The sequence below is a fragment of the Saccostrea cucullata genome, unplaced genomic scaffold (genome assembly GCF_032062105.1).
Source record: "Saccostrea cucullata isolate Sc308-1 unplaced genomic scaffold, CSIRO_AGI_Scuc_v1 ctg3098, whole genome shotgun sequence".
Lineage (NCBI taxonomy): Eukaryota > Metazoa > Mollusca > Bivalvia > Ostreida > Ostreidae > Saccostrea > Saccostrea cuccullata.
Window position 1 is genome coordinate 1 of NW_026938045.1, and position 11,987 is coordinate 11,987.

Here is an 11,987-nt window from a genome sequence, read left to right on the forward strand (position 1 = left end):
CGAGATCTCTCAGGAATCTTGTAAATACAGAGAATGGCACTTGTGAGGCACAATTGTTCATCTTGTATTTGTCACATTCTGCAGCCCACTTTTCACGGAAACGCCTTGGCAGTTTACGTACAAACTCATTGATGCCACTGGATGTGTCATAGTATGAAAACGCTGTACCAAACACAGGGTCACATTTCACAGACTCCACTTCTGCTGCTAGATCGGACAAGTCAAGGTATTTCTTGCGATCACCATCTGTGAGAGCCACAAAGTTGTTTATACGCTTCTTAAGTGACAGTTCAATAGTCTCTGCACTCCCATATTCACGGTCCCAGCGTTCCCATATGTCCTTGACAGCTTTCTCCGGGTTCCGAGAATTTGTAGCTCGGATATTCTCAGCTTGAATCCTAGATTCTGGTCCGAGATGATTCACCATCAAGTCCAAGTGTTCGAGTGTGGTTGCACTGATTTCACTCATGACATTCATGAAACTGTACTTCCAAGTAAGGTATCTACCCGGATCATCATTAAAGTTCCAGAGTCTCCTGGGCAGCAACTGGTTCTTAGCAACTAATTTTGCTAAGTCGGCAGCTTCAGTTGAAGTTTGCTTAGGGGAAAACGGAACAGCACTTGGATTCAGTTCATTAGTTTTCCTTTCTGGAGCACACAAGGTAGGTGGAGGTTGCCTTATTTCCTGAGGGAAAGGTTTGTTGTTATTAAATGCATGAAGATTCACTTCAGCCGGAACTTCCGGAGGAGGGGTGCGATCATTGTTGTTATCCTGCATGTAACGAAGCACATGGAGCTTGGATGACAAAGAAGGTTTATAGCTACCTTGATCGCTCTCTATAGATCTTGAGCTTGAATGAGAAAAGTCTAACACTTGGCGAATTGCACTTAGTCCAGATTCAGCTTCTTCAAGCTCACGTTTCACGTTCAAAAGGTTCCTACTGGCTTTCAGAGCAGCTTCTTGTCTAATGAGCTCAGCCTCCTCAGCTGCAAACTTCAAACGAGCCTTCGCTTTCTCAACATTAGCAGAATGTTGCATCCAGACAGCGGTGAGGTGACTTGAACCTGATCTTCCCGATATGTGCGAGGGAACTAATGACGGTGCCTTGGATGACTCCATCTTCGGCAGTGCGGACTGTAACTGTTCGATAAAAGCAGTAGTCTTGGCATGTAAAGATGCTCGAATTAGTCTGTGTGAAGACTGTTCATTTGCACTTTCTACACTTCTGTGACCTTTCAAAAATGCTTCATAACTGTTACTTAGAACTTCATAATTTTCCAAATGTTTATGTACACTGTCAATAATCTGTTGACTCTGCGAGTTCTACACCATGTTCTGACTCAGAAATAATACGATCAATGTCTCTTTTAATCATGGATAGCTTTGATGTAAAGCTTAAAACACTTTCCTCAAACTGGTGAGATCCCTGTGCTGTCATCTTCCTAGACTGACGAAGCTCCATACAAATGGCCAGGAATTAAGAATTTTTCACTGTACTGTTTATTAGCCAAACCTCGTGAGAGGGTGAAAAACTACAAATTACAAAAGAACAATAAGAATTTGACAGAATATCAAAATAGAAAAATAATTATACAAAATTAGATGTGTTACTTTAAATGTAAGCTAAGCAGGCCTATGCCTATTGCAGACCGAAAACGCACGTTTACACAAAACATTGTAATTGCAGAATTTAGACATAATAGGTTATAATGCATAATACTATAAGATACAAATAATAAAGTTAGGTAAAAATACAGGTAAAAGAACACAAAACTTACTTCTTAGGGAGGCCAACTACGCCAGATTTAACAGCAAAATTGAGAGGCAAACCGCATGGCCGCCATGATTACAATAAACAGAAGATCGAACCCGATCATAATAAAATATACAATATGGAAACGGCACAATATGCTTTCGCTTCATAGAGAGGACCATACACGACGGACACAGAAAATCCATATAACGAAATTTTGCGGACAGGTCACTATGACCATGAAAAGTTCTTGGACGAATTAGATAGGTACCTAATCTTGCATGGAATCAAAGCAACGTGAACGTATCGTAAATGTGCTGCTTTTACAAGGACCACCTCTTCCTTGGTATCAGCGCTTGGGAGATAAGATTAAGTACCCCTAGCATAATTTTCTAGCACAGTATAATATCAATAACCGTACTTACCCCAGTGACAAATTTTATTCACTGAGACTACAACCTACACAACGTCTTGAAGATTTCTATGCATCAGTGGTTGACATCGGCGCCCGTCTGCAAGGGATATTATACATCGTCATTATACATGTCTCGCAGACAATTGTTCATCAATTTCTCTATTTTGTTTTTATTTTATTTGTGACTATTTTGAATATATTGTGCTTAAATAATCACTAGGGTTTCACAGAGGCAATACTTATAATGCGAAAGGACAGGACCACATGGCAAAGGCGATGACATCCAACAGGGCGTCGACCGAAGTCCCACACCAGCAGGGACCATCATCAATGTGGCCAGTCTGGTAGGAAATTGCTTCCCCAACACAGATGTGGATACTTGGATCCTCGATTCATTATTGGGCTGGACAGCTTGCCAGATCGTCTCACCTTGGAAAAGATCTGAATTTACCAGTCGACATCCTCTGGCTTGCAGAAAGAGGAATGCAGTAGCAGCAATTGGATTCAGAGATCATGAGACTCCTGCACCGTCAAATCTCCTAGTTATCCATTTAGGGTCAAATGAGCTTGTTACAGAAGGTTTAAGCAGTAAAAAAATTGTGAAAGAAATAAAATGTAGTTTACTTCGATACAATGCACTTTTACCGAAAAAAGTTAGTATTGTCTTCAATACTCCCTCGCTTATATTGGCATGGTGCACCATTAACAAGAGGCCCAGGGGCCACAGCGCGCGCTCACCTGAGCACATTGGGCTTGAATTTACTCCCCCCGCCCCCTCCAGGCGGTCATCATTTGAACAAACTAAAATCTACAATACCTGAGGATGATTCCATATAAATATCACTAATCATAACTTTGAAGTACTTGAAAGAAGATTTTAAAAGATTTCCCTATATTTCCTTACGTAAAACTTGGGTCGGCCATTTTGGCCCCACCATAGCCCCAGGGGTCATGATTTGAACAAACTTGAATCTGCAAACTGAGGATGATTCCACATGAGTTTCATCTTTCCTGGCCCAGTGGTTCTGCAGAAGAAGAATTTTAAAGATTTTTCCTATATATTCCTATGTAAAACTTGGGTCGGCCATTTTGGCCACACCCTTGCCCCAGGTCATGATTTGAACAAACTTGAATCTATACTACTTGAGGATGATTCCACATGAGTTTCATCTTTCCTGGCCCAGTGGTTCTGGAGAAGAAGATTTTTAAAGATTTTTCCTATATATTCCTATGTAAAAATTGGGTCGGCGATTGTGGCCCCACCCTTGCCCGGGGGGTCATGATTTGAACAAACTTGAATCTATACTACCTGAGGATGATTCCACATGAGTTTCATCTTTCCTGGCTCAGTGGTTCTGGAGAAGATGATTTTTAAAGATTTCTCTTACATATTCCTATGTAAAACTTGGGTCGGCCATTCTGGCCGCACCCTTGCCCCTGGGGTCATGATTTGAACAAACTTGAATCTGCACTACGTGAGGATGATTCCACATGCGTTTCATCATTCTTGGCCTAGTGGTTCTGGAGAAAAAGATTTTTAAAGATTTTTCCTATATATTCCTATGTAAAACTTTGGTCGGCCATTTTGGCCCCACCCTTGCCCCAGGGGTCATGATTTGAACAAACTTGAATCTACACTACCTGAGGATGATTCCACCTGAGTTTCATCTTTCCTGGCCTAGCGGTTCTAGAGAAGAAGATTTTTTTTAAAATGCCATTAATTTTTAACAAATTCATGATTATCTCCCCTTGGAATAGGGCATGGCCCTTCATATGAACAATTTTGAATCCCCTTCACCCAAGGATGCTTTGTGCCAAGTTTGGTTGAAATTGGCCCAGTGGTTCTTGAAAAGAAGTCGAAAATGTGAAAAGTTTACAGACAGACGGACAGACAGACAGACGGACACCGGACAAAATGTGATCAGAAAAGCTCACTTGAGCCTTCGGCTCAGGTGAGCTAAAAAAGTAGTCACAAGATTGATTAAAAAATGCAGGAAAATAAACAAGCAGGTCTACAATTTCATAACTGATTGGGGGGGGGGGGGGGGGTATCTTACACGATAACGTATAAGTCAACAACATACATCTATTCCGTTATGACGGGACACACGTTTCTGATGAGGGCTATCATGCGATGTTAAATAACCTTAGGTCGGGTATGCTTAAAATAATAAACAAATAAAAACATGGGTGGTTTTGGTTGCATTTGGTATGGAGGAACATCAATGTCTGAGTCGGGTCTGGGGGGATTTAAGTGGGAAGTTCTCAAATTGATATGGCCTTAGGGTTTCCCCCCATCTGCTATTTAAAACACAGATGCTAGAAATTGAAGTGCAGAATGGGTTATCTCTACATTTTTATTTGAGAGCAATGAAAGAAATTTATCGACAATTTTCAACGGTACTCAACATGTATGCACACAGGTATTAATTTTGATTCAAAAAGCAAAGCAACGTTCCTTGTTTCTTTCGATAAATGCATACCCAGAGTTATTATACCCCACGCAACTAGTTGCGGGAGGTATAATGTTTTTGACTGGTCCGTCAGTCAGTCAGTCCGTCAGTCAGTCAGTCAGTCCTCTTTTTTTTTGTCAGCGCAACTCCTCATAAACCGCTACACAGAATTTCGTCAAACTTTGCATGTATTTAGGACACAATGTGTAGATATGCATATTACCAGGAAATTCCGATTCCATTATTTTTTCCGGGAATTTCCGCACTTTTAACTTAGGCATTTGGCCATACCTTGAATACAGAAATGAACAGTTTGTCAGCGCAACTCCTCATAAACCGCTGCACAAAATTTCGTCAAACTTTGCAGATATTTAGGACACAATATGTAGATGTGCATATTACCAGGAAATTCCGATTCCATTATTTTTTCCGGGAATTTCCGCACTTTTAACTTAGGCATTTGGTCATACCTTGAATATAGAGATGAACAGTTTGTCATCGCAAACTCTCATAAACCGCTGCATAGAATTTCGTCAAACTTTGCAGGCATTTAGAACACAATGTGTAAATGTGCATATTACCAGGAAATTCCGATTCCATGATTTTTTCTGGGAATTTCCGCACTTTTAACTTAGGCATTTGGCCATACCTTGAATAAAGAGATGAACAGTTTGTCAGCGCAACTCCTCATAAACCGCTACACAGAATTTCGTAAAACTTTGCAGGCATTTAGAACACAATGTGTAGATATGCATATTACCAGGAAATTCCTATTCCATTATTTTTTCCGGGAATTTCCGCACTTTTAACTTAGGCATTTGGCCATACCTTGAATAAAGAGATGAACAGTTTGTCAGCGCAACTCCTCATAAACCGCTGCACAGAATTTCGTCAAACTTTGCAGATATTTTGGACACAATATGTAGATGTGCATATTACCAGGAAATTTCGATTCCTTTATTTTTCTTGGAATTTCCACACTTTCCAACTTAAGACTTTTTGGCCATATTTTAAATATAGAGATGAATAGTTTGTCAGCACCACTCCTCTTAAATTGTTTTATATAGTTTCGTCAACCTGTGCTGATATTTAGAACATATTCCATTATTTTATCCCAAAGAGTTTTGACTATTATTCAAGAAAATTTCTCACCCCCCCCCCTTCAAATAAATGTGTGGATTTGTATATTGTCAAGAAATTTTGATTCCATTATTTATCTAGAAACTTCATTCCACATTTAAATGTCCTCATATGCAAGACATTTTGATGAGAAGATTTTTTGCAATCATTGCCCTTTTTGATCTATACTATGTATTTAAAGTGCACTGTGCCTTTCATTATGTGTTTCACCGTCAAGTTATGGGGGAGCGTGGGGTATGTGAGCTAGCTCACTTTTTCTTTCATTTTTTTTTAAACATCTTTTACATCAGAATCAGGAAAGAGCTTCATGGGATTGAAAATAATGTTTACAGAAATTTATCAGCTTTTGAACGATAAGCCTTAGAGAAAAAACTTGAAAATCAATTTGGAAAATCCATGTGGAATGTTTTAAATCGGAGCCATTTACATCTTAGTTTACCGGTACTATAGAAATTTTTTGGGGATTCTTCCAAAAATATATCTCTTTCTCTCATTGAAATTGCAACTTTCAAAAATAGAGGGTATTATGAACAATATCTAGGTTCAAGCGTAACCATCCTTTTCATCAAATCAGGTTTTCCATTGATGCATATTTGTTTTGACAAAACTTGCCCAAAATGCTTTAACTTGTGTGGCCTTGAAAGTAAAAGGTATAATCGGCACAGCTCGAACTTCAGCAGCTGAAAAGGCTTGACTTCAAAAGCCCCTCAGGTGGTGCAAAAACTGAGGCCACTGCACAACAGTACGCATAATCGCCAAGAACGTGCTCGAAGAATTGAAGATAACTTGGATCAATTTATTCCTTCCTGGTAAGAAAAAGACTGCATTAACTTCAACTGCTGGATTTAGTAATTTTTGCTTACAAAAACAATTGTTTTGATTAGTTTTTAATATCATGTTTTTTCTATGATCTTAAATGATGCGCATGACATTTGGTTCCCTTACTATGTGTCTTTAATGTTTCGTTCGCCTGTCTTTTTACAGATTCATTTCCTGCATTTGTAGTTATAACATTTGATTATAAGCTTGGATGACGTTTCTTTTTCAGTATTCCAAAAGGATCAAGGCTGCACCTGATACTACTGTTAGTGTAGTGTCCACGAATCAGTTTAAGTATGACTTATTTTGTAGTCTACCGGATATTTCCGGGTTTGCAGTTTCGTTTTTGTGTATTAGATTTAAGATTTATTTAAAATTTTATGGAGAACATGCTTGCGTTTTATGCAGCGCATGTTTGCAGCTACAACTTAAATATGTTGTATTTGTCCATCCGGCCAAGAGCACATTGTAAGTTTATACGTTTGCAAATGTTTAAAATGATTATAGTATTTGATTTTGCTTAAATGTCGGCATAAGTGTCATACATTGAATTTGTGTATTTTCTAGTTATTTCTAATAATAGCAGTAACCGCCAAATTTGTAGTGTACGATTTGCATTGATATATTTACATAGTTTGCTCAATGAGATATTGCGACTTATAATGAGATATTATTACTATGAATTTGAGTGAACTTTAGTTTAAATCTATTCCTGTAATTTTCGAATGTATGTAAATCAGATTAATGGCAATTTATTGGTAATGTAGTCAGTGTGATTGTTGCATGTATGATTGTCTGTTATTTGATTACACAGTTTGATTGGGTGTTTTATCTGCTTATACGCAGTGACAGTTAGTCATGCTCAAAGGCCAAAGATCATGCTAGACTTGGTGCAAGTGGCATAAATCGTCCTATCAAGCAATCGAATTTTACAGGAACTTCAAAGAACCTTATTTTTTTCAGCAACAACAGATGAAGTCACACCTAATAGGCGTCTGAAGGAGTCCTGGTTTCGGTCAGCCTTTAAACAATGAAGCACAACATCAGGGGTTGTGCAGCAGGAACTTTGAATTCCTCGCTACACGATTTAAAAGCGGTTTCAAGTTCCTGCTGTCGGAGAAAGTGGTTACTTTTTCAGACAACAGTATCTGTACCGATACTGTCACCAACACAGTTGCATCCCTGGAAGAATGAATGAAGGCGACATCCAAGGAGAGAAAAGTTAAAATTACAAAAATAAAAGAAAAGCAACTGGGTAAGTATAAATTTGGAGGTTGTATAATTGTATGTTTTTTTGGTTTCTTTCTGTATCGCTTCTGTTAGACAAATTATTAATATATTTTATTTTGCTTTATTTGTTTAGACGACTTTATGCCATCAGATATTATACAGAAGATGGATTCGTCTGAGTTGGAAAGATTGTCTTCCAATATCAAAGAAATGGACCCTCGGGATTCAATCTCCGTGCGAGCCATGATCATTTACAAAAAAACTAGTCTCAACCCGACAAATATGTGAGCAGTCATTAACATGACCTTTCCATTAATTGCAGGAAGGACTACTCGGAAGGTTTAGCAATCATAAAGGTACGCAGTACAGTTAAGGCAACATTTTCTATAAAAAGTCACCGAAAACGATACAATTTTTATTTAACTATTTTATTTTTCAGCAAGATACTCTAGTTAAAAAAGCTTTATGTTATCTTGAAGAGTATGTCCATCGCTATTCATCTAGGAATTTTTGTGATCATGTGACCCTCTAAAGTCACGTGGGCTCCGATTTTAGGTCAAGAAATGAAATGTTAAATTTAACCAAAAAGTTCAAGGGCAAGGCAAACAAACTAATAACTGCACAGTGTTTGTTCCTATGTATCTATACTTTCGCAAAATTGATTCTCATTCAGTTGGTTTTCCGATATATTTGAGTCATTCACCTGAAACAGTCAGTAGTATATGAAAATGGGGTATTTTCCTAATATCATCGGAAATTATAAAATACCTTAAGGATTACAAAGAAATGAGCATCACTTTTTGAAAAATATACAGTAAAATTAATAATTTAAAATAAAAACCTACTTATTAGATTGTCGCCTTGCCCTTGAACTTTTTGATTAAAAATTTACATCTTGGTACAGTCAGTCAAAATATAGTTTTCAAACGCATCGTTGACCCAGCATGGGAGATAACTCCTCCGTACTTGATAAAGTTTGTTTACCTCGTAGATTTTAAATAACCAGGCCTATACTTGCATAATGCGCCGGGATCTTTTTTCTTAATCGAACAGTATGCATAAAACACTGGATAATACTTTCTATTTTGTGACTTCGTTCTCTATACAATGTGTGAATTATGTATGATATAAGATGTCTTTCAGACCTTCCGCATTTCCTCGAATCAGTGTAAACACACATGCAGCTAAATGTAGGTGTAAAGTTTGCCGCAGCATGTAATCTAAAACGCCGATTGTTAATAAAAATGGGAATATTCAATTATAATAGTCAATTGATAGCATCCATCAATAATTAATTCGATAATCATACCCCTGTGTCACTAATGTACATACACTTGTGTACAAATATTTTTTTTCGCATACAAGATAAATATCATGGCTTTCTTTAAAGCCTTCAACTCCTATGGGATTTAAGTTATACGTTTTAAGAACTAAGACTAAGTGGAAAACATACAAATTCCTGTATTTGTTAAAGGGACTACCATTTTATTCCAAAAGAGGGGGGGGGGTTAGATCTGAAATGTTGAAAATAAATATGCCCCAAATAGGATAAAAAAAAATTAATCTGCCCCAGACCAGTGTTCCCCCTCCTTTAATTTTGTTAAGCTTGTCAGACATTTTACAGTAGGGAGGAAAATAAATAATCTGTCCTTCATCATATTGGAAGTAAATATTAGTAGACCTGTCCTTCATTGACATGAAAAGAAATAAAAAACATAATGACTTGGGAAAACTTGCCCCCCCCCCCCACTTCCCTTTAGAATAAAATGGTGGTCCCCTTTCTTGTTTTGAATCAATTAAGGGGGCCTTTAATCTCCTTTTTAGTTACTATTATTAAGAAAAACAAATTAACACAATGTACATGCTGGAAAAAAATCTTGATGGACATTGACAGCCTGGCACCACACAAATATATGCAAGTCAAGATTATCAAATCGTCATAGCCTTTTCAACACCTGTACAGTAAGTAGATGAATTTGAAAAAGTCAAAAAAAATTTATGAAGAGATTTTATTTCATAAACAGCTTTTCAAAATAAGATAGACTGTACAAGGAATACTGGGGGGCTGCATTTTTTTTTCCATCACTTCATGTTCTTGTGGATGAAATCATTTCTGAAAATACATGTATGAGAAAATCAGGACATTCATGTAGTAACATACAGCTGTACCATTACTAAGAGTAAATTGGTGATTAAAATTTAATTAAATTCAGATCAATGCATGGAAACATGCATTGGATGCATATATAATTAAATGTTTGCAATTCTACTGATATATATTGTTTGCCAGGAATATTGCATGGTAATTTGGTTTAAAGGTAATATGGAGCATACCATTTTCCTTACATAATGGATTAACTTTCTGCCTGATCATGAATGATTCCATTGGTCTAATTCTTTAGGAATATCTGCAACACATTATATATGCTATTGCTATGAGATTACTAAATAAAATACTAGTACATACCCTGTAGAGAAATGGATGCATTTTGTATTTATTTATACTCCAAGCCTGGATCCCTTGACTGCTACAATAATAAAAGTATATGTCATATGATTTTAAAAAATTATGTATAAATTACAGAAATTAGTTGACTTAAAAATTGAAATCATACTAAAAAAATAAATATTTTATTCACCATTAATTTAGAAATTCTAAAAATTTAAACCCATAGATCTAAAGTGGGGGTTCTTTGTTTTCATCATAATGATACAAATAATATTTGTTACATTTAGCATGTTTGTATGCCAGAAAGACAACAACATTACATGTTCAGTAAATCATTGTCAACACATTGACTGCAGCAATGAAATTTCAAATTTAATTTAGTCTAAGTTTGTATTACTAATTAACACCCTTATTACACATGTCTCAAAGAAAATAAGTTAATCGACTTTATATTTAGTACAATTACATTTTTAAATTTTTAGTAAAACAAAGTAATCAACTTTATGTGGGCTGTTGGGAGGGGGGGGGGGCGACACACACTGCACTGCATTAGTTTTTCAGTGACCGTGATAATACATCTAAATATACACGTACACACTCGTGATCGTTTTTTTCTTCGATGTTAACAGAAGCATATCTACATAATGTTCAAACATGTGCATAATTACCTGGGCTGAATGCACCGCAGTGATGGATCTAGGGAGCTGGTGCAGATCGTCTCACTCTTCCATTATTTTCTGTAATAATGTCCTCATATTCTCGTTATAGAGATAAACATTGCCTTGTCTCCTATCTTATCCCTAATTCTTTAATGAATGTCTGATTATTGCATATAAATCCACTGCATATCTCAGCTGATGTCGCCACGTTTTTAGATGTAAACAACATTCCGTGTCATCGAGTGCAAGCCCTTGGCTGAAGCCGAATGCAGCCAAACAGCACATAAGAAATCGGATTATTTTAAAAACATGCTATTATATATAGGAGAAAATCACTAATAATTATTTATTTAAACATGGAAATATTGTCGTTTGTTACAAATTCTTGCAAATATCGGTAAATAGTAATTTTGAGCTCTTTTTCCTTATAAGGATCAATCAGGGCGGAGCAACTGTCATGACGTCAAACCTCATTATGACCTCATTACCATATTTTTTCCATGGGTTGCCTTAACCGTACTGTGTATATACCTGGTATGTTAAAATCTAAATTTGCGGCCTCATATTTAAGAAAAAAATTAAGGAATTCAGCACTATTAGCATAATTTGTTTTACCATAAAGTATTGAAAACTGTTTGAGTAACAATATATATCAATATTCAGGATAATTTATTTTATTGTTGTTTTAGCTCACCTGAGCCGAAGGCGCAAGCTCACGAGCTTTTCTGATCACATTTGGTCCGTCGTCTGTCTGTCCGTCTGTAAACTTTTCACATTTTTTACTTCTTCTCAAGAACCACTGGGCCGATTTTAACCAAACTTGGTACAAAGCATCCTTGGGTGAAGGGGAGTTTATTTTTCTTAAAATGAAGGGCCAAGTCCCCTTACAAGGGGAGATAATGAAGAAAAGACAAAAATAAGGTGGGGTCACTAAAAAATATTCTTCACAAGAACCACTGGGCCAGGAAAGCTGAAACTTATGTGGAAGCATCCTTAGGTAGTGTAAGTATTAAATTGTTAAAATCATGACCCCGGGGGTAGGGCGGGGCCACAATAGGAAATCCAAAT

At 36.9% G+C, this 11,987-nt stretch overlaps 1 long non-coding RNA gene across 1 annotated transcript; it reads right to left on the reverse strand.

The window, feature by feature from the left end:
* Positions 1–9,838: 9,838 nt before the first annotated feature.
* LOC134249313 (uncharacterized) lies at positions 9,839–11,014 on the reverse strand. Its single transcript, XR_009988251.1, has 4 exons — positions 10,929–11,014; positions 10,279–10,339; positions 10,146–10,219; positions 9,839–9,924 (listed from the first exon to the last, which is right to left on the reverse strand). It is a non-coding gene; the product is annotated as an uncharacterized LOC134249313 (long non-coding RNA).
* Positions 11,015–11,987: the final 973 nt, after the last annotated feature.